Consider the following 27,980-nt stretch of genomic DNA (forward strand, 5'->3'; position numbering starts at 1 on the left):
AAATCCCGATGTGATAAAGAATACCACTTAATCCTTGATAAGAAGATTGCAGCACTGCATTGATACCAATGGTCGTCACTTCGAACTCCTTCTGTAAATGGACGTTCATGCCACCTTTCTGACCTTCGTTGACCTTCAAAGACCTTACTGTTACACATCATTGGATTCGTCTCGATAGTCGCTGTCAGGAAGTAAGTACCAAACTATAGCATCCCTTTTAAAAAAACAAAGTTGACCTTCATATCTCTGAAGCGACCCCACCTAGCAACAAAAAACCAACGTCATATTATGGTCCCATTGCCCTATGCAACTTTTATCCCATAAACTTTTCAGCTCCTATCATACTTTTGGAGTTATTCTTCGTGGCAATAGTTAGTGACTCACCCTGTATATTCTTCATAGTGCAGTTGTAACTATGCAGAAGCCTACTGATGAGTACCAGATATTAGGAAATTATTGCATGTATGTGTTTATTATCGCAGTTATGAAGCAAAAAGACTAGAACTGATCATAGAACAACCAATTCTGCAAATTTTTGCAGGAGATAAAATTGTATCTGCTTGCAATACTTCATGGTAATCAGGTGATACAAACTTGACGTGCACTCTGTCCAAAGACGTTATTATTATTTCTGATACCACCGGGTTGCATTGTCAACAAGGAAACTGCTTTTTTAAATTTTTCTTACCTAATCAGATTAGACTGATGTTGAAAACTTAAGAACGAAAGTAACTTTTGCATGATGTGTCACTGCCAAGTAACACAGCTCGATTGAACTTGGACCAGACACAGAAAGAACCACTACAGAATAGCACAGAAGGTAACTGAAAGATGCACTCAAAGAGATAAGCAGAAATGCTAGTTTCATATAGACAATAATTACACTGAAGTCACCACGAATTATGAAGGTCCCCTGAACATTGCAAAAGGCATTACATGGTTCTTAAGAGAGAGTTTGATCACCACAGATGGCAATCCATGCTCTACAACGTGATCCCATGTGAGCCACAAGGTTAGTGATGAGTTCTTGTGAGAGGGCGCTCCATTGCTCCACCAAGGCAATTGACAACTGCTGGGTGATCGTTGGTGCATATGGACATGGTGCAATATGTCTCCCCAGCGCTATCCCTCACTTGCCCAGTGGGATTTAAGTTGCGGAAACCAGCAGGCCAGTCTTTTTGCCGAATATCCTCTCGTTCTAATAGGTCCACCACCAGCCCAGTTCAGTGGGGTCGGGCATTGCAGTACATGCAAATAAAGTCAGGCCCAAATACCCCCTGAAAAGATGTGTATCAGAAAAAGGACAGTGTCACAATAATGCTGACCAGTAAGTGTACCATGTTCAAAGATATGGAGGTCAGTATGCTCATGCAACATTATGCCTCCCCACACTATAACGTCTGGACCAACAAAGCAATCATTCTCCTCCCACCTCCCACCACATGAGGTTACGTAATTCACCATGGAACACTGCTGAACATGATCTTTTTGGGGGTCCAGGTGAGTAATGGAGATATGGGATAAAAATGGCATCTCCTCTCCCCCACTGGTACAGTGTGCTCCTATCGCTCCAGTCCCCCCCCCCCCCCCCACCCATTTACTGTCCCCAGAATCCTGAGAGGGCATTCTTAGTCTGTACCTCACATGAGCAACACCATTAAATGTCTGCAATTCCTAGTGCAGTAGTGCACCCCAATGTTATTTACCGATTTTTTAAAGAATGCAGATGTAAATATGGAACACAACCCCACAATGCACCGAAAATCCCTTCTTGCTATATTGTCACTCTAATGTTACAGTAAATAATGTCCTTGCAAATAACGCCGCATTGTATAACCTGCAATCACATTTAAAAGTGTTTAACAAACTAACATCATACTGCACCAAAAATATGCTCTTACTACTTCGACACTGTAATATTGTAGTAAATAACACTGGGACGAGTTAGCTATGTACTTTAATACATATCTTTCACACACAGCACACAGCATCTCTCTCTGTCTCTCTCTCTCTCTCTCTCTCACACACACACACACACACACACACACACACACACACACACACACACAAGCACTGGACCTGCCTGGGGGAGGGGTCAGTGGGGATAGTGTTGGGGTCAGCTCTACTCTTCATGGCCGCTAACTTCTGGAGTGAGCCTTACACAGGCAGAGCGAACTACTGGCAGTGGCCCTGTGCACTTTCCTCCTCCTCATGAGGTGCCTGAATAAACACACAGACACACAAGCTCGCTCTCTTGTAATCGAAGACTATCTCTCTCTCTCTCTCTCTCTCTATCTCTCCATCCGCGTTTCGTGGTCTTGCGGTAGCGTTCTCGTTTCCCGCGCACTGGGTCCCGGGTTCGATTCCCGGTGGGGTCAGGAATTTTCTCTGCCTCGAGATGACTGGGTTTTGTGTGTCTTTCATCATCATCAAGTTAAAGAACTTGTGGAGAGGCGGCCGAACCGCCGCGAGGGGGGGTCTCCCGGCCACCAATGCCATACGCTCATTTCTCTCTCTCTCTCTCTGCGTGATACACATCTAATTCATACTGCTTGAAGATGTCCTGCTGGTTGGGTGTAGTCAGTATGGTACCTGCAAACAGAATTAAGGAGTGGCCCGCATCACCAACTGACTGAGCTAAATCACTCACACATTTTATATGAGAGAAAAAGAAGATATATCAGAAACTAATTATTTTATTCTATCTCCTTTTTTTACAACCTTCACAGTGTATTCTAATAGTAGGTGGACCATCTAACTCACAATTTCCCTCCAAGTGAAAATGCTTATCGCAATAGTCATAACTAGAAATAAACTCATTACTCTGGAACAACCAGTGATAGTTTGTGAAATTTGTGTGTAATATAACAGAAAGCAAGCGCAATTTCTTAGGAAACAGATAGTAATCTATTGCATTCAAATTATAGCACTCACCTATAATATTTTTATAAATTTTAAGACTGATCTTACACAAATTTTTGATTCAAGACATTTCAATACCTAATACATTTCAACACTCTCTGTCTTATTAAATCCTTAGTCTTATAGTCGCACCATAGTCACGTATTCTGGTATAATTTGTTCCACAATATGTAGAATTGCTGGACTTAGTAGATTTCCTGAAAGCACCAGTGTTATGTAATCTTCATTCTCCATTAAAATCAGCGCCTTAATGCTCGACTTCAGAGTGTTGAAAGATGGTAAGAACTTTCAGTATTAACTTGTCACTTGCATGTAAATTAACGACTAATACCAACACACTATTCTCATCACAATTAGAGTCTAGTATCAGGGAATAATTCATTGCATCATGCAATGAACAGACTGTGGAGCTCTCTACAAGGAAAGATAATATACATATAGTTTTTTTTTTGTTTTTTCGTGTTGCATACAAATGTTATACATTAACAGCAGTTGAAAATATCATCAGCTGAGTAAGAACTCTTAAAGGAGGAAGATGTCAAACTGCACTTCGCAGCTCACCTCCTTCTTGATGCAAGTGGCAAGTAAGTATTAGTGGTGGTGGAGTAAGTAGAATAATGTGACCATAAATGTATATCTAACACATTTCTTCTTCTTCATGTGTGTGAGGCAAAGTCATCACAGAAGCCACTGGATGTTATAATTATGTTAATAACACCACCTACAGTTTAAACATGAGTGACTGCAAACATGTTAACGTAGGGATGCGCTCAGATCATGAGTTCTACCCATGATGTCTTCCTTGATATAGTGATGACAAAATCATAATATACCTCGATGAGTGGATTTGCCTTTGTGAAACTTTGATGCAGATTATCGCTGGTCCAGTTCCCTGAGTGATACTAGGTGACCATACAGTTGTATCAGGGGACTTCCCAGGCATGATTAAAATTTATAACAAAAAGAAGAAGACATTTAAAAATTGAATGCATGTCAGTTAAGCAATTCACTATGCTGTAGACAGGTAACTAAACTTACTACCATGCATGTACCGATTCTTCGAGAAAATATGGACGAATTTGACTAAGTTGGCGTGCCACTATCTTAATCTGTGTGAACAAATCAGCGCTCAGTTGTATGACGCAAGTTGTGCATCGACTTTTGGGAATATGTATGAGCCAGCCGTCACTGATATGGGCACTGAAGTATCAGCATATTTAAGCATGTATATTTATCCCCATCTAAATAAGAATTTATAAAGGAAAAAAACAAAAATGTAAGTTCAATATATCTTTTCTTTCTTTATAAAAGCACGTGCATGCTGTTCTAAACCTGTAGTCACCACCATGGCTGAGTAGACAAAACATCCTCGTCACAAGGACTTCTTCAGTAACCGACCAGTCCTGCAATGAAGCTGATACTAAGACGAAGAAAAGAAATTGATTACTCTTTCCCTGAAACTTGCATACTTCAATTATTGGTCCTTCTGACTGCAGTAAGACTAACATTGTTCAATCACTGTTAATACAGACTGAGGAAGTTCACTTCGAACATGAATACATATTTTCAGAAACATTATTTCAGCCCAAATATCTGGTATTGCAAGGGATTCTGCATAATATCGATCGAGTAATGTACCAGATGTTCAGTGAAAGAAGCAATGTTCCACCAACTGAGAAAGTAAAACCAGTGTTGCAGTGGTAAACCATGATGAGGTATGGAAACAGGAATTTGATATGGAAACGTTTCTGCTTTGGTCATAATATGAAAACCAATGTCTCTTTTTTTTGAGCCAGATGTAGTCAAGGATTCTGAAGCAGATGATCAGGGATAATACGAACCTTATTATCGCTTTCAAAAAAAAACAATCTGAATTTGAAACACATTTATTAAGTAAACATAGATAACATGACACTCAATTAATTTATAGTGGTATGGGGGATTGCTGAGAGTAGTTTCTGTTACACAAAACGTGTACCAGTATGTAGCTGTGTCACTATACAGGGTTATTCTAAATGATGGACCCATTTTTAGATTTTCATATTTATTAAAGTACAAATCCAAAATTAGCAAGCTTTATATCAATGAAAAGAGGAAGTTTCAAAGGTTTCTTTCATAATGGTTGATATCAATTTAATAAATTTAATACTTTATAATTAATTAGTTTTTAATAATTATTTAATAATTAGAAATGTGATAAAAGTTATAAATATTCAATGTGGCCACTGTTGACTGCACGGCAAACATCAACGTGGTAGTCAAACTCGTCCCACACACGCGAAAGTGTATCTGCTGTTACTGAGTGCACAGCAGCAGTGACCTGGTTCAGAGTGGTTGGTAGATGCGGAATGTAAACAGCTTCCTTCACATAGCCCCATAACAAATAGTCGCAGGGTGTGAGATCAAGAGATCTTGGTGGTCAGAAATGCAGAACCTGATCTTAAGTCCTCTAGAAATTGGAAATTCGTGGTAAGTTCCTGTGGGACCAAACTGCTGAGGTCATTGGCCCCTAGGCTCACACACTACTTAATCGAACATAAACTAATTTACGCTAAGGACAACACACACACCCATGTCCAAGACAGGACTCGAACCTCCGATGGGGGGATCACGTCCCCTGCGACCGATCCAAAGCTGAGGCAGGGAGCCATTCAAAAAGTCTCATGCATTATGGTGCCAGTGGGCTGGAGCTTCATCCAGATGGAAAATGAAGTCCTGAGAATCTTTCATAACTTTAGGGAACAGCCATTGTTCCAACATGTCCAGCTAAGTGATTCCCATTTCAGTTTTTTCCGCAAAGAAAAATGGTCCATAAACCTTCGTACGGGAAATGGCACAGAACACATTGATCTTCGGTGAGACTCTTTCGTGTTGCCATGGTGAATGTGGATTTTCCAAACCCCATATGCGAACATTTTGTCTGTTGACTTTTTTACTAAGGTGGAACATCACTTCATCACTAAAAATTACACGCTGTAGAAATGTGTCAGCCTCCATCTTTGCTAGCACATAACCAGAAAATGAGAGACGCTTCTCTTTGTCATTTGGGGTTCAGAGCCTGCAAAAGTTGTAATCGGTAGGGCTTGTACAGCAAACGCCATCTTAGAACTTTCCACACAAATGGTTGGGGTACTCGTGAGTGGATCTATCGGTAGGCTTACTGCGACTACCCACAAAACTTTCTTGAATCCGTCGGACATTATCCTCTGACACATGCGGTCGGTCTGTGCTTTTTCCTGTGCACACACTCACTGTCTGTTTACTGCTTAAACCAACGGCTAATGCTTTTGCGGGTTGGTGGTTGAATACCGAATTTGGTACTAAATGCCCACTGCACTGCAATTTGCGGCTCACTTTTCGTGAACTCAAGAACGCGGAAAACCTTGCGCTTCACAGTCGCCATCTCACTCACAACTGACAGTGAAACGCAATTACGGTCCTATTGTCGCGAGAACTCTACCGGCCGCTTCTGAAACCATCACCGCCCGCCCCCCGCCGCTCGCCAAATAATTTGAAACTTCCTCCTTTCATTGGTATAAAGCTTATTCATTTTGGATTTGTACTTGAATACATACGAATTTTTGAAAATGAGTCCATCATTTAGAATAACTCTGTATTTTTTTGTTACGGATAAGTTTGCAAGAATGTCAAGCAGTCCTTCCAAGGTGTGATACAAAGGTCGAACGTCCATTAATATCAAGTTTTATTCCACGTGGAAACGGATGTGTCCACCGACCGTATTTATTTCGAGCGATAAAGAGCACAGCAGTCAGTCGCAAATAATGTTAATTCATATCCAGATTTCGGTCACTGTGTGGCCATAGTTTTCAGTGTTTGGGGTTAAATTTCTTGCAGTGCATCGTCCTTAAGTTCTAAAGACATGATTTGACTAAACTTAACGACTTACCAGACCAAACTAATACACACTCCTGGAAATGGAAAAAAGAACACATTGACACCAGTGTGTCAGACCCACCATACTTGCTCCGGACACTGCGAGAGGGCTGTACAAGCAATGATCACACGCACGGCACAGCGGACACACCAGGAACCGCGGTGTTGGCCGTCGAATGGCGCTAGCTACGCAGCATTTGTGCACCGCCGCCGTCAGTGTCAGCCAGTTTGCCGTGGCATACGGAGCTCCATCGCAGTCTTTAACACTGGTAGCATGCCGCGACAGCGTGGACGTGAACCGTATGTGCAGTTGACGGACTTTGAGCGAGGGCGTATAGTGGGCATGCGGGAGGCCGGGTGGACGTACCGCCGAATTGCTCAACACGTGGGGCGTGAGGTCTCCACAGTACATCGATGTTGTCGCCAGTGGTCGGCGGAAGGTGCACGTGCCCGTCGACCTGGGACCGGACCGCAGCGACGCACGGATGCACGCCAAGACCGTAGGATCCTACGCAGTGCCGTAGGGGACCGCACCGCCACTTCCCAGCAAATTAGGGACACTGTTGCTCCTGGGGTATCGGCGAGGACCATTCGCAACCGTCTCCATGAAGCTGGGCTACGGTCCCGCACACCGTTAGGCCGTCTTCCGCTCACGCCCCAACATCGTGCAGCCCGCCTCCAGTGGCGTCGCGACAGGCGTGAATGGAGGGACGAATGGAGACGTGTCGTCTTCAGCGATGAGAGTCGCTTCTGCCTTGGTGCCAATGATGGTCGTATGCGTGTTTGGTGCCGTGCAGGTGAGCGCCACAATCAGGACTGCATACGACCGAGGCACACAGGGCCAACACCCGGCATCATGGTGTGGGGAGCGATCTCCTACACTGGCTGTGCACCACTGGTGATCGTCGAGGGGACACTGAATAGTGCACGGTACATCCAAACCGTCATCGAACCAATCGTTCTACCATTCCTAGACCGGCAAGGGAACTTGCTGTTCCAACAGGACAATGCACGTCCGCATGTATCCCGTGCCACCCAACGTGCTCTAGAAGGTGTAAGTCAACTACCCTCGCCAGCAAGATCTCCGGATCTGTCCCCCATTGAGCATGTTTGGGACTGGATGAAGCGTCGTCTCACGCGGTCTGCACGTCCAGCACGAACGCTGGTCCAACTGAGGCGCCAGGTGGAAATGGCATGGCAAGCCGTTCCACAGGACTACATCCAGCATCTCTACGATCGTCTCCATGGGAGAATAGCAGCCTGCATTGTTGCGAAAGGTGGATATACACTGTACTAGTGCCGACATTGTGCATGCTCTGTTGCCTGTGTCTATGTGCCTGTGGTTCTGTCAGTGTGATCATGTGATGTATCTGACCCCAGGAATGTGTCAATAAAGTTTCCCCTTCCTGGGACAATGAATTCACGGTGTTCTTATTTCAATTTCCAGGAGTGTATTACAACAATATTTAAATATAGAAATAAGTATCATATATATTCGGTCACACTCAGATCATTCACAGTAATTACAAATAATTGACCAATGTTAACATGCCACTGTCTTTCGAACACAGGATTCATGCGGAACTTTGCCAATGTGTGCATAGGCATGCAATGGAAAATAACTCTTGAATGGGTGGATAGTTCAAAGCATCTGAGGATGAAAGGAACATGATGTACATTGATGTTAAAAACTTAAACAGATACACCATGCAACAGTATCTGCCTGTTGGAGAGTTTCGATAACTATTCAGTGAAAAGACATCTGCAAGGTTAGATGATTTCGTGGGTGTGCCAGCGAATTCTAGCGAAGGATACGTCGTAGAGGCAGACAGGGAATATCCTGCTAGTTTACATGACCAGCACAGCGATTTGCCACTATGTCCAGAGCACCCAGTCCCATGCAATGGTTGTGTCCTCAAGCTGATGACGACGCAGTGGGAAAATCAGATGTACATTAAACACTACAGAAACCTCCAGCAGGGCTTCAGTTTACAAATGAGTCTGATTAGAGTCGCCTGCGGCATCTGCTTCAAGCAGTCACCCTGGTTGAGGGAGTACATTGATGTTAATACCGAAGAGAAGGCTCTCGCACCGCGTGACTTTGAGAAAGATTCTTTACATTAACGAATAACGCTATTTTCGGAAAAATCGTCGAGACTGTGAGAAGCCACCGACAAATTTATGTAGTTCGCCACTCAGAGAAACGGTATGGCGTAAAAGATTATATCGGCAGACAAAATTCTAAATGGACCACAATCTTCAATCAGGATTAGTCGTTCTGGGGATGGCTAAGGTTTAGACAGAGTTCAGAAAATGTTTTTATGTTGGTATGTGTACACTTGACGTTTCCAAACTCCACCTGTACCGATTTCACTTTCAGTTTGCGAAGCCGAAATTCTCTGATCCGAAGTTATTTTGTACGGATACAGAGAGGTTTATCTTCTGGGTGAAAAGTAGTGATTAGTATGAAGTACTTAGGTGCAAACCCGAAAAATTCTACACATCTGGACATGAGGCCGATAATCCTTAAGGTATTACACCTTAAAACAAGAGGGTTATCGGCCTGATGAAAGACCAGGGGAATTGTTTGTGGAGTTTGGAGCTTGTGGGTCTGATATCCAGAAGAAGGTGTACCATCCAGAAACAGGTACCAAACATTGCCAAAAAATCTGCTCACATAATCCCACGACACAACTTTGTCATTCACTGCACACTGCACATCAGAACGAACACGCATCAAGTTCCTGAATGTTGCCTCCTGTAAACGGTTCTACTCTACCCTATCCTCATCGTTGTAAATTTTAATTGTTTTTGGATAGCCATTAACACACACTGCCAACGGCCTTGCCGCAGTAGTAACACCGGTTCCCGTCAGATCACCGAAGTTAAGCGCTGTCGGGCTGGGCTAGCACTTGGATGGGTGACCACCCGGTCTGCCGAGTACTGTTGGTAAGCAGGGTGCACTCACCCCTTGTGAGGTAAACTGAGGAGCTACTTGATTGAGAAGTAGCGGATCCGGTCTCGTAAACTGACATACGGCCGGGAGAGTGGTGTGCTGAACACATGCCCCTCCATACCCACATCCAGTGACGCCTGTGGGCTGAGGATGACACGGCGGCCGGTCCGTACCATTGGGCCTTCCAAGGCCTGATCGGACGGAGTTTAGTTTTTAAATCAACACACACTGTGTGACAGCCCAGTAACACAGAGAAGCCGCCTTTGAGAAATTCTCACCTAACTGCCACAACTCATATGATGAAAGCATAACATTCTTACCGCTAAACTGAGAATTTTTAAACGTTACTAGAGTACTGAAGTCATGACGAGAGGACACTCAGACAACTACACACTTACTACTACCCATATTTAGACTGTACATAACTGCCAATGGAAACACTTTATTATGTGAGGTAACATGGTGCTGACGTCGCTGATAGATGAAACACGTGGCCATACAAGAACAGTTCTTTATATTGTCCTGTGATACGTTGCGGGTGGACCATTGCTACTGCTGCTACACTGGAGGCTCAAAGATGGACGAAACAGGCGGTGGAAATCTGAAGTCTGGCAAAACTGGTAAGTACTGTGGAAAATCTAATCGCTCCTATAAATCAGGCTGGTCGACTGCATTATCATCATGAGTCTGCTGACTGTAAGAGAAACAAAATACTACCAAATGTCAAATAATAATAATAATAATGAGAGAGAGATGGAGGAGTTAACAATTACAATCGAATCAAACAGTCTTCTAACTTCTATTCTCCTTGCAGGCGGTGGATGATCTCTGACGCTTCATGGTGGTGCTGTTGCCCGAGCGAGGTATAGACTAAGAAAGCCAAGTCTCCTCTCAGGTTTCTGGGGGCAGTAATGGGGGCACTCGTGACGGTTGGACCAATAGTAGCACAATGCACCAGTGGGGGAGGGGAGATGTTAATTTTTGGGTCATAAATTACTATCTTTGTAATGACAGTTATCACTTTACGCTAAAAGCATTTGGGCACCTCAATAAAAATGGGTGCAAGTGTAATACTCGACCGCCTTCTTGCCTATAAATTACGGTAATTATAATTACGATTATGTACCATTAATTGTAATTATAATGACAGTTACTGCCCATTCATTACGTCCTAAATGAACAAAAGAAGAACCCAAGGTAGCAGTTTGTTTTCATAAGGCCAATTGGCCGGTTCATTTACTTAAGGAGAACAATAGGGTCTTTGTCGCCGTATGCTCATACCTCCATTATTCAGACGATAGAATGTGGGGAGGCATAATGTTGCATGTACATACTGATCTCCAAATCTTTTAACACAGTAAACTCACCAGTCAATGTTATTGTGACACTATACTCCTTCCATATTTTTGTCTTTCCAGGGATACGTTCGGCTCTCAGTACACTTTTATGGGTGACGATAAGATCCGCATCGAACTGCGCAGGTGAAGGACCTCTTGGAACGAGCAGATATTCAGTGAATGAACTGGCCATCCCCTTTCAACGACTTAAATCTCATCGAGCCAGTGTGGGATATGTTGGGGAGACGTATTTCAGCATGTTCACACAACCATCCAGGACTTACCAACAGCCCTGGTGGAGAAATGGAACGGTCTACCACAATAACTCCTTACCAACCATGTGGCCAACATTGGTGCAGGTTGCACAGCATGCATTGCTGTCCGCAGTGATCACACATCCTGTCAGGATAAATAAATAAATAAATACCCTATTAGGAACCATGTCCTGCCTTTGTAATGTCCAGGAGACCGTCGTAAATCCCGTTGACTTCGATGTAATTATTGTTTTTTAATAAAAGTATCATTCTTGTTTGTCTCATTGCGTAATCCTTTCAGCTGCTTTCTGTATTATACTGTAGCAGTTCTTTCTGTGTACCGTCCAATCTTCATTGAGCTATGTTATTTGGCAGTTACACATCATGCGAAAGATATTTTCGTTCTTCAGTTTTACACAAATGGCTCTGAGCACTATGGGACTTAACAACTATGGTCATCAGTCCCCTAGAACTTAGAACTACTTAAACCTAACTAACCTAAGGACAGCACACAACACCCAGCCATCACGAGGCAGAGAAAATCCCTGACCCCGCCGGGAATCGAACCCGGGAACCCGGGCGTGGGAAGCGAGAACGCTACCGCACGACCACGAGATGCGGGCTCAGTTTTACACATCAGTGTATTTGAGTGAGCTTATGAAATATCAAAATTTCTCTATCAGACACTCAAATAGAGTCGCACAGCATTCCAGAATGATATCAGACTTGGTAGACACTAACTCGCAAGGGATACATGGGCGAGTGAAAACTATCACCAAATATGAATTCAGTAAAATAAGTCCAAATGTAGCTACGGACAACAAATATTTATTTTATTTGATATTTAAGTGTTTATTCTCTTACCTGTGGCTAAAAATCAAAGAGTAATTAAAAGACGATCTCCTGGTGGTAAAGCTTGCCGCAGTTTTGTATCCTGTTTCAGAATGCTTGATTCTTCCATAGAAAAGATATATCAAAACTTGTATACGACATTCCCAGAAAATTTTTAATCTGAGTGAGGTCGTCTGATAATGTTCATTCAGTAGCATAGATGCCGTTGCTATTGAGATTCCGAGAACACACGTTCCAACTAGAGTTAGGCAACATATTACTTCATCTACATTTACATCGCATGATTAGTCTGGTAATCACATTTAAGTGTCTGTCGGAGGGTTCTTCGGAACACGATCAAACTATTTCTCTAGCGTTCCACTCTCGAACAGCGGGTGGGAAAAATGAACACTTAAATATCTCCTTACGAGCCCTGATTTCTCTTATTTTATTACTATGATCATTTCTCCCTATACATGTTGACGACGCTAAAATATTTTTGCATTCAGAGGAGGAAATTGGTGATTGAAATTTTGTGAAAAGATCTCGGCACAGCGACTGCCACCCCCTACTCGCTTATCATATCCGTGAAACTCCTCTACTTCGTGATGATACAAAACGAGCTGGCTTTCGTTGGACTTTTTCGATGTTCTCTGTCAACACTACTTGTCACGGATCCCATGAAGCACAACAGTACTCTAGTAGAGAACGGACTAGCGTAGTGTAGGCTGTCTCTTTAGTAGACCTGTTGCATCTTCTGAGTGTTTTGCTAATAAAACGCAGTCTTTGATTTGCCTTTCCCACATATTATCTAAGTGATCGTTCCAGTTGAAGTTGCTCGTAATTTTAATTCCTAGGTATTTGGATCAAATAATAACTTTTAGATTTCTGCGATTTATTGTGTAACCGACTCATGTGGATGACCTCGCACATTTAGTTATTCAAAGTCAATTGCCATTTTTCGCATCTTACAGATATGGTGTCTGAGTCATATTGCAATTGGTTTTCATCGTGAGCGAGCCAGGTTGGATAGCAAAGGAGGCAAATTGTCAGTTGCATTAGTAAAAAGTGCAGCAAAAGCCCATTAGTTGCAACTGTACAACAGGTGTTATAGTAAGAACAATATATGTAACGGCTACAACAACTGTAACTGTTCCGTAGCCTGGCTCACAAAGGAGTGACACAGCTTGGGGTACAAAATTGTCATCTTTATGAAGTTTGCACAGGTTGAAGAGCAAAAGTGAAATGCCAGAATCCCAACCGTCCCACTTAGTTTTGAAGTGTCGTGCCAGATTGATTGGGCTTTAGGTATTTCATTTTTATTCTTCAACTTGAGCAAATTTTATAAAGATGACTACTTTTACTCCAAGCTCGGTCGCTCCTTTGTAATTCAGTCTATGGAACAGCTGACAATTCTTGTAACCACTGCATGTACCGCTATCACTACAATACCTGCTGTACAATTTGCAAATAATGGGTTTAAGATGCAATTTCTACTAATGCCATTCGCCTTCTTAACCCATTTGGTCCCAGGAATGTTTGTCATTCAAATCTTTCACGGATTCCTGTTTAAATCTTATGTTTGGAGTGTAGATAAACCAGAAATACCGCTTTCATGATTGTAACAATATATTTAGTACAAGAAATGGACGTTCAAGAAATGGAACAGTGGGAATGGGAGGGTACAGGTACCGTGCATATAATACTGTGAGAAATGAACGTAAATTTTTCTTGTTTACATTTATTTTTCTCACTACATATTTTATACAGCTTGTTTACAGATTATACAAAATGTGAATATATAACTAAATAATGAATAAACAAAATTACACTGTATTTTAGTAAGTTCAGTTTCAACTTTAGTTTGTACGAAACTACACAAAACAATTTGCATGCACAGGAATTTTACATTTCTTGCGTTGTTTTGTTGTGTTCTTCTTGCACTGGCCACAGCTTAGTTGTTCGTCTAATAGTACAATCAGATGGTCTTGTGCGTCATAGCGTACATCATTGAACGCCTTTTATGAAGGCTTTTTGATTTCGCGCTGGATGGGCAGGTGACTGTCGTGAGCTGCACTTTTGAAAGTAGCAGTTGACCATATACCTTGTGAAACCTGACACTGTACTGTTTGTCTATACAGCAACCAAGCATTGTTTATTGATGCATTTAATGGAAACGCAAGAAGTTGGTAGTACCATTTCTTCGTTCTGAAATTAATCTTGTATTTTCCAATATTTTCATCAAGTCTGTCCACTCCTCCCATTTAAGTGTTGTAGCGAAGAACTGCAGCAGGAGTAATTATATCAATGGACTATTTGTCACTCCAGCTGTATCGTTTGGATTGTTCAGTTGGTGGAACTCCACTTCTGTTTGAGGCGATGGTAACATTGCTGTTGTCATCGTAGCGAACCACAGTCAATCCAGATTTATTATCGGTTACTTGGTCATATGTTCCTCTTGGAGCTTTTTTCATTTTATGAAGGTCTTGCAGAGGAGCACCCCCTGTTCTATTTGAGAAAATTGTTCCTCTTCCAGTGCAACCCTTTCCTTTTAGTGCATCCAGAAGTGGCAACGAAGTAAAAACGTTATTAAAAAAGAAAGCAAATGTCTGTTCATTCTCAAATGGAAGTTTTGATACTAGGTCTAACACAACTGAACCACCTACACCAAGCTCAGGTCTTGTGTTTCCTGTTGCATCACCCCTGGTATGGTTCAGCTTGAACTAGGTACCTTAGTCTTGTGCAAAGACACCAAACTTTATAACTAAACCTAACTGGTTTTCCTGCCATATGTTGTTTTGTTCCATGTCTACCATAATACGGATTCATGTCCTCATCAATACATAGCAGTCTTTCGTTATTGAAAGCTCTTAGCCACATATCATTCAAGAGTTTCCAAATGGGTCTCACTTCTGAAAATCTGTCATCTTTGGATAAGCTGTTGTTACCACAAATTTTTCAAATCTTTCCCTTGGCATTGCTTTTGTCATAGCTAGATTATGGCAATCCTTGCTCATTTCCCAGTCCATTCTATATCTTGGTAAAGGGTTGTAACGTGTCAGACGAAATATGGTCAACAATACTCTTATTTCTGCACTTGACACATTGAATATTGTATCTCCCTGATGATGAGCGTAAATATTTGTGTAACTGGCTAGTGTGCTCACAATAATGTCATCATAAAACAGTTCAAATAGCTGTACTGGTGACATTTGTTCTGGAAGGGTCCACGTCTTCACCTGCACTTCATTTATATCATTCTGAATCCATCTCCTATTAGCCCTCTTTCTTCTGCAGGGAACAAGAATAGTATTGTATGTAGAACATTTTGGACTGAGAACACTATCAATATGGGCAGCACCAGAAGTTGAACATCATGGCTCATTAGACTCTCTAGGACCTACCTGTAATGTAAAACATCAACTTTCTAGACACCATAAATAATATTTACACAGATACAGATAAATAACTTAGAAAATTCTAATAAGCGTATTTCCTAATCAAAATCTCCAATTCATAGTATTATCTAATATTTACCTCTTGGGTAACAATTGCCCCATCACAATACCTTTGTTGTAGCCTTTGCTTCTGCAACAGATCTTAGCTGGTTGCCACTTAGATGATTTATATCACTTTCACACTCGTCACCTGAATCTTCATCTGACCCCCATGGGTCATCAGGGGGATTTATGAATAAATCAGCATCAGAAAAATCAATATCCTCTTCCAGTAATGCTATAATTTCATCGGCAGTCAACATAAAATGTAGGTGTTTTACTGTTATTTCAATTCAACCATTCAATCCAACTGTTCCAAAAATGGAACACTCAGCTATAATGCATTATAACCCATTGTTGATAACAGATATGAACAAAGAACACACACACACTATCATTCTTGTATTTATACGTCATATTTAGAAACTATAACAGCGTTATCCACTGTCAAAAATAGCAAAACTCACTTACCCTTTCCTTGTACTCATTTTTCCATAAACACCAATTACTACAGTACCAACAATGTTGCTATGCAGATGCTCGCAGCACAACTGGCAGTTTTTTGTAAAAGCAAAGAGCATGAAGAAGGCCAACAGTGTGACAAACTTACTAAAAATCAAAATCCATGTACACACAAAAATTACAAACTTTTGTTCAAAAAATGCGACAGTGGGATAAAATCGGTTAATTACCGTCATTATGCTTTACATCCTCGATCCCTCACGGTCAAGTTTGTAACTACACAGTGTTGCAGTTCTATTGGCCCACAACACGAATACATACAGCTGCATTACTGCAGCTAGTGATAGTAGTTTTTACAGCATATTCGCCGCTTGTTTACTGTTTGGGCGATCTGAAGATGTTACAGAAAGCAACCGAAACTAATTATCGTGCTTTAATGGCATATGGGAGAAAATTGCGGTTTAGGCGTTAAAAATTTTATTTCATAAATTATGTTAAGACCGCCGTCTCCTCGCCGACAATTTCAAGCTTCACTAATTGGAAATTGTTTCTTTGAGTATAAAAGTTATTGTATAGTATTGGCCGGCCGCGGTGGCCGTGCGGTTCTAGGCGCTGCAGTCCGGAACCGCGGGACTGCTACGGTCGCAGGTTCGAATCCTGCCTCGGGCATGGATGTGTGCGTTGTCCTTATGTTAGTTAGGTTTAAGTAATTCTAAGTTCTAGGGGACTGATGCCCTCAGATGTTAAGTCCCATAGTGCTCAGAGCCATTTGAACCATTTTTTAGTACAGTATTGGGCTCGGTAAGTGATCACTTACGGTTTGTTTCGTAAAGACAGAATTTTGATACCATCTAATAAGTTCATTTTATATCTTTCGAAGCAACAAATGTTTTATGTATCTTATGGATGTTCGTGTTTACGTGCAAGCCTAAGAATGAAGGTTCGGACAGTGCGTGACCGTAGTTCGAAACTCTGGAATAATTCTTGAAGCTATGGTTACATGTAAAATCTCATTCGTGTTGTGATGTGGTATCACGTTAATCTTCCTCCTTTCAATCTCGGTGTGACGAATTGTCCACACACAATTTTTGTGATGGTGTGTGAAACCGTAGTTACCTTTACATTCATCTGGAATACACCGTAGAAGTTCACATTTACATACTGCTCAGACGTCAGCAGTTTGCTCACCTATCTATTTCTGTACTGTTATCATTTGTGAAGTTTCTTTCATAATTTTTAATTCTTCGCATTTTATCTGTATCTGATGAGGCACAGGGCCACTGTACTTCAGTCAGCTGCCGCGTTAAACTAACTCCTTATGAACGGATCACAGCCTACAACTTTAATAGAGCGTCTTTGAAATGTGGTTTATCGTGTCAACAGAACCGCATCCCTACAAACGCGATAAATCCTTCTGTACGTGCTTGGGCAAATAAAAATTTTTTACGATTAACATCTTTCGCTATTTTGTGTTCAATATAGTCGTCTGATGATGAACCATACCACAGTATAACGTAATTTAATGTTATTTGTTATTTAACCAGCTAGAAATATTTTTTTAGTTCATTTGAACTGCTTATGGTACAAACCTGCTACAAATCAATAGTCTCTTAGCGTGATTATGTAACGATGAAGTTCTGTATTTAATATGTATTTACTAGTACGATGATATGAATGGCGCGGATTCAAATCGTTGAAATAAGTTCAAAAGTTAAAATTTGGATCTGTAAACTGAGAACTACATTCTCATCAAAGTTCTATGGATTCATTACTTAAAATAGCTAAAAATAATAAGATAACCGACTTTTCGACCCTGTTGTAGCAACTTTTTTCAGGACGTAACCGCGAATGCCTTAAGTATTCATACAATGCGAGGCAGCTGAGAAAGGCTATCCTACAAATATTCAGAAAGCAGTTTTCGCCAAGTTATAGAGGACAATATGGCGAATTTCCTGACGTTCTCATGTAATTTTTATGTTTTATAGTCGCCGAATTACGACACCGACTTTTTTCTAACGGAACTATACACTTTTCTCTGTAGCATTCGAAAGAAGCCTCTGAGAGAACCTCAACGGCATGTCATGTGTGAGATTTGATTAAATCAAGATAACAGCACCGCAGTTCACCGTCACACCGCCAGGAGAAGAGGATCCACAAACGGCTACCCTATTATAAGAAATGTAAGCAAGAATACAATAATTCTAATTCTAAGGAAAGTGTAATAAGTCGTGGCTGCAAAATATTAACACGAATTCCGTACAGAAGAAAGGATAAGGAGGGAAAGGCTATTTACAACTTGTACAGTAATCAGGCGGCAGTTATGACGGTCGAAGGGCATGAAAGGAATGCAGTGGTTAGAAGGGACTGAGATAATGTTGTAGCCTACCCCCTATTTTATTCAATCTGTAATTGAGCAAACAATAAAGGAAACAAAATGAAAATTTGGAGTAGGAATTAAAGTCCAGGAAGAGGAAATAAAAACTTTGAGATATGCCGATGAGATTGTAATTTTGTCAGAGACAGCAAAGGACTTGGAAGAGCAGTTGAACGGAATAGTCAGTGTCTTGAAAGAAGGATGTAAGATGGACATCACCAGAAGCAAAACAAGGACAAAGAAACGTAGACGAATTAAATCAGGTGAGGCTGAGAGAATTAGAGTAGGAAACAATACACTTCAAGTAGTAGATGAGTTTTGTTATTTTGGGAAGCAAACGAACTGATGATGGCGGAAGCAGAGAGGATATTAAGTGTAGACTAGCAATGGCAAGAAAAGCGTTTCTGAAGAAGAGAAATTTGTTAACACCGAATATAGATTTAAGTGTTAGGCACTCTTTCTGAAGATATTTGTCTGTAGCGTAGCCTCGTATAAAAGTGAAACGTGGACGATGAACATTGTAGACAAAAGAGACTAGAAGCTTATGAAATGTGATGCCACAGAAGAATGCTGAAGATCAGATGGGTAGATCATGTAACTAATGAGGAAGTACTGAACAGAACTGGCGAGAAAACTAATTTGTGGCACCATCTGACTAGAAGAAGTGATCTGTTGGTAGGACACATTCTGAGACATCAGGGGATAACCAATTTAGTACTGGGGGGAAGTGTGTGTGTGTGTGAGGGAAGGGGGGATAAAATCGTAGAAGGAGACCAAGAGATGAATACAATAAGCAGATTGAGAAGGATGTAGGGTGCAGCAGTTGCTCGGAGATGAAGAGACTTGCACAGGACGAAGTAGAATTGAGAGCTCCATCAAACCAATCTTCGGACTGAGGACGACAACAACAACAATAACAACATGCAAACACGTGACTCAGGTATCGTTCTTGCGTTTATCTGTGAGCTTGAAGCCCATCAGTTTGTGTTCTGCTATTCTAGCAATCAGGTAACTTGCTCGTAAAGCTACTGAGATATTCATAATTCATACGAGAGTCGAAAAAGTGAATATCGTTTATGATGAATGTCGCCAAACTATTAGAGTAGCGATGCGCTTGTGATGAAGAGTATCCATATCGTATCAAGCACTCACGATCAGCATTTTCAAACATTATACGAAACTTCTAGAAACTGAAAGTGTGGAGAGTAAAATACGCCAAGGAGAAACAAGAGCAACTGATGGAAGGAATGAAACTAACATTTTAGTACCAGTAGCACACTTGCAAATGTCAGTAAGAGGCATTTCAAAGTACCAGACGGATCAATCAAACGACTGTTCTTCTAAGACAACATTCCATCGCATTTCATCCTCCTCACATTTCGCTGCAACTGCACCGTCATGGCAATGACTTCCAAACTTGGTTAGTTCTCCGACTGTTACCTTTTAAAATTGCTAAGGGATGCGGTGCATCAATGCAAAATTTTGTTTGAGGAAGTATCATCCTTTGTAGACCATGGCGAAGTCTGTCTTCACAATATACACTGATCGTCTATGAAAATCCATGCTGACTCAAAGCATTGGATAAAAGCAACGCTAATGGTTTATCAGCGTTTGGTGCAAGCTTTTCAAAATCCGCATCATTGATCCCTGTTTTATTGATAGGAATCTAAATATCTTCAAGTACCTCGAGTTTCTAACATATGCTGCCTCCGCAGTTATTAGAAGACATCCTACTAGACATTAAGCTATCAGTATGGTACCTACATGACGGATATCCCTCCCATCCCTCCCATGTAATAACAGACTCTCTCAGGAGAACATCGGAACGGTCGTTCAGGAACCACGAAACGGTCTGCACATTCAACCAACTTAACACTTCTGCATTTTTATCTGTGACGAAAATTAAAACAAAAGTTCTATTAGGAAACACAGATGACTCCCGAAGGCATTAAATGCCTTATAAAACGGGCCTGTGCTGTCGTTAACTCTAGATATAATTCAACGTGCAGTATTATTTCTCCAGAATCACTTTATGGTGTGTAGCGATATGCACGGTCAAGGTTTTGAGCACTTGGTATGACAGCCGTGATAATAAACACACGTTACATGCTTTTTTATTATTTTTTTATTTAGATGTGGTACAATAGGGCAGGCGTCTGTAGAACCTCTTCTCCTGCCCCTCATGTGTTCGAAGTTCACTTAGAAGCTTCTTCCAAACGCCACAGGAAAAAGTGCATAGTTCCGTTGGGAGAAACAAAGTCAGTGTCTTAAGTCGCCTACCATAAACGATAAAAATTATTTGAAAAAGTCAGGAAATTCGTCATATTGTCCGCTATAAAATGACGGATACCTTGCCTCAATATATTTATTCTTTCTGGATGCATTTGGGGTGGCCTGTCTTAGCTGCCTCAGTCTATGTAGAATTCCATCACTTACGCTTTGAAGTGAAATTACTTGCTGTGGCAGCCGGCCGAAGTGGCCGTGCGGTTAAAGGCGCTGCAGTCTGGAACCGCAAGACCGCTACGGTCGCAGGTTCGAATCCTGCCTCGGGCATGGATGTTTGTGATGTCCTTAGGTTAGTTAGGTTTAACTAGTTCTAAGTTCTAGGGGACTAATGACCTCAGCAGTTGAGTCCCATAGTGCTCAGAGCCATTTGAACCATTTGAACCAACTTGCTGTGGCAGTCATACTATTAGTATTTACTACGGTTTTGCGTAAGTATTTTCATAACAGAACTTGTCGGGAAAGAAGTGCATAGGTTCCTCTCGGAACGGCGAGTTACTCGAAGTCCCATCGTTCGCTCTGCCTCTTATCGCTTTCCCTGAGGTCGATTCTGTGGAAAGAGTGGCATTCCTAGAATTAATCTCAGTGCCTCCGAGTGCCTACTTCGAACGGCATATTTTCCCAGTAAAGCTTATTAGCGCTCCTGTCGTCACTTTGTGAGGCCAAATGTAACTTCCGGCCACTTACGTCTTCGATTTAGTTCCCAGATGAGCGGATTTGGTCGTGCCAGACTTGCGCCTCTTCTCTTTCCCTGTCTCTCTCTACCTCTCTCTCTCTCCTCTCTCTCTCTCCCTCTTACCAGGTAAGCAGAGCGCTTGTGGGGCCACAATGCCCATTTAACATCCCCAGTTCAGTTTCAGTTGAGCAGCGGTCTAAGCACGAGCGGAACCCGTGGCAGTTTGTTCTTGCCATCGTCGACGTAGAGACCAGGTCAGTTCTTTTCTTAATGTCACTCCCGCGTATTTAGTCCTTTAGTAAATTGGTACTGCCAATAATTCAATGTTTGTTGAATCAGAATGCTTTATTTTGTGAGGGTGATCTGAAGGTTCTTAGAGGCGTTAAACCATGCATGTCACTTCTCAATAAGTGACTTAACTTATCGTTATAAAAGCTGTTTCACAGATATACATCGTTTTGACGACTATAAGTGAAGCAGTCTAAGTCTGCATACTATGTGTAAGAAAGAACTTAAATCCGTAAAAGACGCCTGCGAGTAGTATTTGGTGGTGATATGACTTCTTAGGTATTATGATGACTGAAGTGGCCGAGCGGTTCTAGGCGCTTCAGTCTGGAACCGCGCGACCGCTACCGTCGCAGGTTCGAATCCTGCCTCGGGCATGGATGTGTGCGATGTCCTTAGGTTAGTTAGGTTTAAGTACTTCTAAGTTCTAGGGGACTGATGACCTCAGATGTTAAGTGCCATAGTGCTCAGAGCCATCACCTTCAAGCTATTTCTCTAACGTTCCACTCTCGAAAAACGCGCGGTAAAAACGGACATCTAAACCTTTTTTTGGTCGAGCTTTTATTTCTCTTATTTTATTATGATGATCATATCTCCCTATGTAGACAAGCGCCAACAAAATGCTTACATACCCTGAGAAGAAACTTGGTGATTGATATTTAATGAGAAGATTCTACCGCAACGAAAAAGTCTTTGTTTCAATGATTGCCACCCCAATTCGCGTATCATATCCGTAGCACTCTCTCTCGTATTTCGCGATAATACAAAACGAGCTGCCCTTCTTTGGACTTTTTCTATGGCGTTTGTCGATCCTAACTAATGCGGATCCCACATCGCTAAACAACACTCCTTTTATGGAGGAAAAGCGTACCGTAAGCAGTCTATTTAATAGACCTGTTGCATTATCTAAGTGCTCTACCGATAAACTGCAGTCTTTGGTGTGCTTTCCCCACAACATTACCTGTGCAATCGTTCCACTTTAAGTTACTCGTAATTGTAATCCCTAAGTATTTAGTTGAATTTACAGCCTTTAGATTTGTGTGAGACATGGCGTAACCGAAATTAAAGAATTCCTTTTAACACTCATATGGATGACTTCACACTTTTCACTATTTAGAGTCAATTGTTACTTCTCGCATTATACAAATATTTCGTCTAAATAATTTTTCAATTAGTTTGATCGTCTGATGAGGTTACAAGACGGTAAATGACAGCATCTCCTGCAAGCAATCTAAGTGGGTTGCTCAGATTGTCTCCTAAAACATTTATGCAGATCAGGATCAGTTGCGGACCTATAACAATTGCTTGTGGAGCGCCAGAAATTAATTCTGTTTTACTCAATGACTTTACGTCGATTACTACGCACTATGACCTTTCTGACATGAAATCACGAATTCTGTCGTACAGCCGAGACGATACTCCATAGGCAAGCAATTTGGTTAGAAGTCGCTTGTGAGAAACGGTGTCAAAAGCATTCTGAAAATCAAAAAATGTGAAATCAGTCTGACAGCTCCCTTCGACAGCACGCATTACTTCGTGAGAGTAAAGAGCTAGTTGCATTTCACAAGTACGATCTTTTCTGAATCCGTGTTGGCTCTTTTTCAATAAATCGTTTTCTTCAAGGAAATTCGAGCACAGCGTATGTACCAAAATCCTACTGCAAATCGACGTTGGCGATATGGGTCTGCAATTCAGTGGATCACTCATATTTCCTTTCTTGGGTGTTGGTGTTACTTATGTAGCTTTCTAGTGTTTTGGTACAGATCTTTCGATCAGCCAGCCGAAGTAATTTCGGAGAACTGTGTTTAGTAACAGTGCTTTAGTGGCACTCTCTTCAGTAACATCACCATTGTTATCGCACAGTGAAGATGTTGGTTGCGTCTTACCACTGACATACTTTACATATGATCAGACACTCTTTGTGTTTTCTGTTAGATTTCAAGGCAGTTAGTTGTGGAAACTATTAAAAGCGTCTCGCATTGAAGTTCGCACTAAATTTCGATCTTCTGTAAAACTTCGCCAGCCTTTTAAATTTGGCATGCTTTTTTCGCTGCTTCTGCAACAGTGTTCTGACCTGTTTCGTATACCATGGCGGATCAGTACCATATCTTATTAATTTATTTGATATGTATCTCTGAATTGCCATCGATACTATCTCTTAGAATGTAAACCATATCTGATGTATCCTTACATAGTCATATCCGAAGGAGTGGAGAATATCTCTTAGCAAGGCGCCAAGCGAATTTTTATCTGTTTTTTTTTTTTAAATAGATGTATTTTGCAATTATTTTTCGTGGTTATGAATGTTACCGTATTCAGTCCCGCTTCAACTAAGTTGTGGTCAGTAGTTCCTGTATCCGACATGATGCTACCCATTTGCACTTGATTGTTTGTTGCTAAGAGGTCAAGTGTGTTTAGTCAACCATTTACACTTCGGTTGGGCTCCTGAACTAACAGTTAAAAATAATTTTCTGAGAAGCCATTCAGTACGATTTCGGAAGGCTTTTTATGACTACCACAGACTTTAAACATGTATCTTTGTCATCATATCGAGGGCAAATTGCAGTCACCACATACTATAATTGTATGAGTGGGATACCTATTTGGAATTACATTCAAGTTTTCTTTTAACTGTTCAGTAACTGTATCATCTGAGTCAGGCTGTCAGTATAAACGAACCAATTATTAGTTTATTCTGGTTTTCTGGCATAACCTCTACCCATACTAACTCACAGGAACTACCTACTTCAGTTTCACTACAAGGTCAGCTACTTCTGACAGATATGAACACTCCACCACCAACTGAATTTAATCTATCCTTTCTGAGACGATTAGGTCCTCTGTAAAAATTTCACCTGAACTTATCTCTGGCTTTAGCCAGCTTTTCGTACCTGTAACGATTTATGATGATGATGTTTGGTTTGTTGGGCGCTCAACGACGCGGTTATCAGCACCCAATCTTTGCACTGTCCAGTCTCACCATTTTCCAGAATTATGATGAAGACAACACAAACACCCAGTCCACGGGCGGAGGAAATCCCTGACCGGACCGGGAATCGAACCCATGACCCAGTGATCCAGAGACAGAAACGCTAACCACTACACCACGAGCTGCGGACATATAACGAGTGTTTTCTGTGAGCAGTTGTAGTTCTGGTTCTTTTCCAACACAGCTACGACAGTTTACAACTACAATTCAGATTGTAGCTATGTCTGTCTTCCAGTGTATGCGCTGCATCCTTTTAGACTGACGCTCTTTCTGTAGTTTCCCGGGACCCTCTAACCCAAATACGCGCGCATACCCCTCCCCACAGCGCCGATACCTGTGTAGCCGCTTCCTGTGTTTAGTAGACCCCTGACCTATTAAGCAGAACCCGGAAACTCACCACCCTAAGGCGCAAGTCTAGGTATCTGCAGCTTACACATCGCAGAACCGTCTGGACCTGTGATTCAGACTCTCCACTTGGCTCTGTACTAAATGACCACAGCCGGTTCTGTCGACGATGCCACATATGGTGAGCTCTACCTTTATATCGCAAGCAAGACTGGCACTCCTTACCACTTGAGCTAGCCGCCTGAAACCAGAGAGAATCGCTTCCGATCCAAAGCTACTCACATCATTAGTACTGTGCATTTTCAACTTCTCGCGGCGTAATGAATAGTCCATTAAATTTCGGGCATGCAGCCGCGCAAATGAAATTTCCTCCACTGATATTTCGGCCGCGTTTCGTCCGGCCATCCTGAGAGTGAGTCACAAGACTGACGACAAGATGCCAAGGGCAGCCTCATATGCACCAGCGCGGCGGTACTGCGCATGCGGGTCACCGATGCTGATCGGTGGCAAAGAGTTACGCTTACACATGCGCCGCCGGTGGCGAAGGCGTACAGACCATCGATTCACTTATCGATGTATGATCGGCGGCGATGTCTCACTTCCTTAATCTCCAGCTTATCGAACATTGGTAAAACCAAGATCACAAATACGTCGCAGATATAGAAATTTTACACACTGGGAGAAAGGATGCAAACCTCACTACATTAGAAATATTACAGATTTTTTAAAAAAATAAAAAAACAGGTGTCTGTAACCTCAGATTTGCTATTGAATGAGCGAACTCAAGCCAATTTTTCAGCAATGGTAGGCAATGTTACAACCTCTGAAACGTCCCCTTAGAAAAATTATACATGACTGTGCTTAAACTGACACACAATATTTTTTAGCGCAACGCAATCTGACTTTCAATAATCCCTACAAGAGAATGGCCCTGACTAAATTAACCTATACGCTTCACAAATCACTTACCTCACAAAAATCTTCGTTACTCGAACTACTCAATACAGTGAGCGCCACTACTGCCAGCTAAATAAAAGGTTCAAACTACTGAAGGCACTAACTACTGATAGGCATAGTTAGCAAAAGAAAGATTTTGATAGAGAACAAACCATGTATTTACCTTAATAGTGTTCAAAATTCATAATATATATATATATATATATATATATATATATATATATATATATATATATATATATATATCAGTCCATGATATCCAATGTTACAAATTTACTTTTTCTGATGGACACACGTCCAGATCATCCGCTCTCAAAATTCCGCCATCTCTCTCCCCACATCCACCGCTGCTGGCGGCTCACCTCCAACTGCGCAACGCTACGCGCTGTTAACATCCAGCTGCCCAACACTACAATAGCAAATTCCAACAATGTCACCCAGCCACAGACTGCACACAGCACAGCCAGTGATTTTCATACAGAGCGCTACGTGGCGGTGGTGTTACCAATATAAGAACCTAAACTGCCTACTTACACCTCTACGTAGGAGAGTAAATCCGGCGTGCAGTAATTCATAAATATAGGCGGTGGACAACAACATGGAAAGACCGAAAACACAACACATTACCTAGCCTAATACGGTTTATGAAAACAATTGGCATTCAAAAGAGCTTCCAGTCGTCCAGGTGCCATATGGTTTTCAAGGGAATACTATACCATCCTTCCTGAGAAATAGTGCCAATTTCAGGTAACGATGATGGAGATGGATAGCGGTCAGGCACCCTTCTCTCCAAAATAGACCACAAAGGCTACATAATATTGGGGTCTGGTGGCTTTGATTGCCAGGGGAGATGCGATAATTCTTCCCCGTGCTTACAAAACCAGTGCTGGAAGATGTAACTCGTGTGAGCAGGGTCCCTGTCGTCTTGGATCGCAGCATCACCATTGAGGAACAAAAACTGTACCACGGGATGAACTTGATGGTCCAAAATGGTCACATAATCCGTGGCAGTAATGCGACCTTGCAAAGCAACCGTAGGGCCCGTGATATACCACTATACGACTGCTCAAATCATCACCGAACCCACGCCAAAACAGTGTGCAAGAAGACTCGTCCAACCAGACGTCTTTCTTCTATTGCTCCACAGCCCAGGTTTTATTGCTTCGGTTCCACTTTTTTCTCTTAGGGGCATTTTCATTACTGATGAATGTTTTGAAATTCCTGCTGGCCCTGCAATTCCCTACTTATGGAGCTCCTTTCGTGTTGTTTTGTTGCTGAGGAATTCGCAAGTGCAACAGTCAGTTCAGCAGTGACTTTCGTAGCTGTTGTTCTCTTATTATTCGTCACAATCCTCTTCAATGGCCGTCTTTCACGATCACTCAACACACACGCTCATCCGCTTTGTGACTTAGCGGATGACGTTTCTCCGCTTTCCCCGTATGTAGTACAAATCTTCCACGCGCTGCCTTTGGAAACGCCAAACATTTTGGCTCGCGTGGTAATGGAAGCAACCACTTAAAATCGCTCCGTACACATGCTCCCCAATATTTTATGGAGGTAACTGCTTCCAGTGATTGTTCTGCAATCGTGCTATCATACAATGAAGAGTCTTCCTATTTACGTATTCGGGAGGACGACGGTTCAATCCCGTCTCCAGCCATTCTGATTTAGGTTTTCCGTGATTTCCCTAAATCGTTTCAGGCAAATGCCGGGATGGTTCCTTTGAAAGGGCACGGCCGATTTCCTTCCCAATCCTTCCCTAACCCGAGCTTGCGCTCCGTCTCTAATGACCTCGTTGTCGACGGGACGTTAAACACTAACCACCACCACCAGATCCTATTTACGTATTGCAATACATCACATCTGTTTAGGTTGAGGGTCAATCGTGACTCCCTACACCAACGTCGATCTTCTGTAG

The 27,980-nt window shown here is 41.9% G+C and overlaps 1 pseudogene; it reads left to right on the forward strand.

Annotated features, from left to right (window-relative positions):
* Window positions 1-9,650: 9,650 nt before the first annotated feature.
* Window positions 9,651-9,768, forward strand: LOC124557058 (annotated as a pseudogene).
* Window positions 9,769-27,980: the final 18,212 nt, after the last annotated feature.

This window comes from Schistocerca americana, chromosome X (genome assembly GCF_021461395.2).
Source record: "Schistocerca americana isolate TAMUIC-IGC-003095 chromosome X, iqSchAmer2.1, whole genome shotgun sequence".
NCBI lineage: Eukaryota > Metazoa > Arthropoda > Insecta > Orthoptera > Acrididae > Schistocerca > Schistocerca americana.